Source organism: Babylonia areolata, chromosome 15 (genome assembly GCF_041734735.1).
Source record: "Babylonia areolata isolate BAREFJ2019XMU chromosome 15, ASM4173473v1, whole genome shotgun sequence".
NCBI lineage: Eukaryota > Metazoa > Mollusca > Gastropoda > Neogastropoda > Buccinidae > Babylonia > Babylonia areolata.
The window spans coordinates 18,890,812-18,893,311 of record NC_134890.1 but is presented as its reverse complement, the minus strand read 5'-3'; the positions used below and the strand labels follow the sequence as shown (position 1 = coordinate 18,893,311).

Below are 2,500 nucleotides of genomic sequence, written 5' to 3'. Positions count from 1 at the left end.
TGCTATTTAGATATGCATTCTTGATAACCTGTTACCGACACGGCAATGATATGGTGCACTATAATTTTTTTTTTCTCTACATATCCTTTCATTGAAATAATTTTGATTCATCTTTCTCACTCTGTCTCTCCTCTCTGCTCGACCCCTTTACCCACTCTCTCTCTCTCTCTCTCTCTCTCTCTCTCACACACACACACACACACACACACACACACACACACACACCACACCACACACACACACGCACACACGACACACACACACGCACACACGACACACACACACACCACACACACACACACACACACGCACACACACACACACACACGCACACACACACCGCACACACACACACACACACACACACACACACACACACACACACACACACACACACACACACACACACACACACACACACACACACGCACACACACTCAGTGATATAACTTGTACATAGAAATAAAACTGAAAACGACTACTAGTACTATTGCTGCTGCTGCTACTGCTACTACTACTACTACTACTACTGCTACTACTATTTCTACAACAACGACACACGTAGCTAAATGGGTAAAGAATCAGGGGGGAGGGAGGGGGTACGGGGCGGTGGTGGGGAGGGGGGGAAGTAAAAGAAAAAAAATCCCATACACATCCTATGTACACACAGGGACATTTTCTAGACCGTAGACCCCCAATATATATTCAACACACACACTCATACACACACACATCCTCTCCCCCCTCCCCGCCCCCCCCCCCTCGGGCTTCCCCCCCCCCCCACACCCCCCCCCCACACACACACACATTCATATACACATATACACACATGCACACACAGACAGACACAGACACATTCACAAACACACACACACATACAGACAGACAGACACACACACACGCGCGCGCACACACACACACACACACACACACACACGGACCCCACGGCCCCCGAATCCTTCCCCCCCCCACACACACACCCTCACGCTCACCTATCCCCCCTCCCCCCACTCCCACACATACATCTACACACACACAAACACACACGCACTGCACATGCGCAAACACACACACACACATATATCTACACACACACACAAACACACACACAACTACACACACACAACCCCCCCCCCAAAAAAAAACACCCTCCCCGTCCCCGTCCCACCCACACACATCTACACACACACACACACACACACACACACACACACAAACCCTCCCCGCCCCCCTCCCACCCACCCACATCTACACACACACACACACACACACACACACAACACACACCCCCCCCCCCCACACACACACACAACCTCTCTCCGACCCCCCTCTTTCCCCCCCCCCTCCCCCCCCCCCCCCCACACACACAGAACTCAGCCAGGCAGGGTCAGAGGGCGAACAGCGAGCAAGTCAACGTCCCCATGACAACAGCGTGTCTCAACCCGACACACACCAGACACACAACGAAAGGCCCCTGCGACAGCCATCGTCAAAGGGAGGTAACAATGCACGGCCGCGCGTCAGAAGGCGAGAGAGGTATTCATGCTTGCGGAACTGGACCGGATATTGTCAATCAGTCACGTGTTGTGTGAAAGTGCTGGATCGAGCCTCGTAATCGTTTTGGAAGAGAAAAATCTGCCACTTCCACAGTCTTGTTGCACGAGGAGCTACATTGTGTCATATCCACAACTCTGGAACTGATTTTATGAGCTGTGAGTTTTAAACTTGGTTCGCTTCGGGTTTTTTTTTTTTTTTGGTTTGGAACGACTTTTGTTTTTGTTTGCACAAAACGTTTTGTTGTATTGGTGTATTCAGTCACTTAAAACTGTGTTATGGACTTCTTTTTTGTTTTGTTTTTAAAGTAATCGCTGTGTTTTGAACGAACGTTTTTCAAGTGGAAAAGATGTAGAAGAGGACTTGAATTTTTTGAGAGGTGAGTGAATATTTATGTGTGTGAGTTTAGTATCGATATTGAAGCAGTTTATAACTGCTTGGCTGTTGCTCTTTCTCTTTTTTTTTCTTTCTTCTCTAGTTCTTTTGTCTTATTTTCTTTTATTCGTTTTCAGTTCAACTGAAATGTAGGCTTTAAAGTATAGTCTGTTTATATTGTGCACACATATTTATTGATTTCTAGCCCAGATAGTTGGGACAGCATTTGCTACATATACTGATGGTCATAGTCAAACACGACTGACTATCATACATACATACATGTATACATACATACATACATTTTCAATGAATGGATTGATCTGTTTGTTTGATAGGAGACACAGAATTTAATGATCTGAGAGGTAAGACCAGTGGTACATGTTGTGTGTATGCCTTATCTTTGATTCACTCTATATTGACAGATGCTATTTCGCCAGCAGTCGTCGAAGCTTGTAGAGAGAATGCCTATTCCGCCGATCTCGATAATTCTCCAACAGTTTACAGTCATCAATTGATGACTGCGATAAGCTTTGGATCCACTCTGTCTACGCATACCCAGATTCAAACA

The 2,500-nt window shown here is 46.7% G+C and overlaps 1 protein-coding gene across 3 annotated transcripts in view; it reads left to right on the top strand.

Annotated features, from left to right (window-relative positions):
- Positions 1-2,500, top strand: part of LOC143290459 (uncharacterized) — a 110,824-nt gene that overhangs the window by 34,894 nt on the left and 73,430 nt on the right. The window contains exon 1 of one of the 3 annotated variants that reach the window (XM_076599913.1): positions 1,574-1,933. The exons of the other annotated variants lie outside the window; for them this stretch is intronic. The gene's annotated coding sequence lies outside the window, so the exon portion shown is untranslated. Of the gene's footprint in view, positions 1-1,573; positions 1,934-2,500 lie in introns of those variants that run through there. 3 annotated transcript variants of the gene reach the window in all.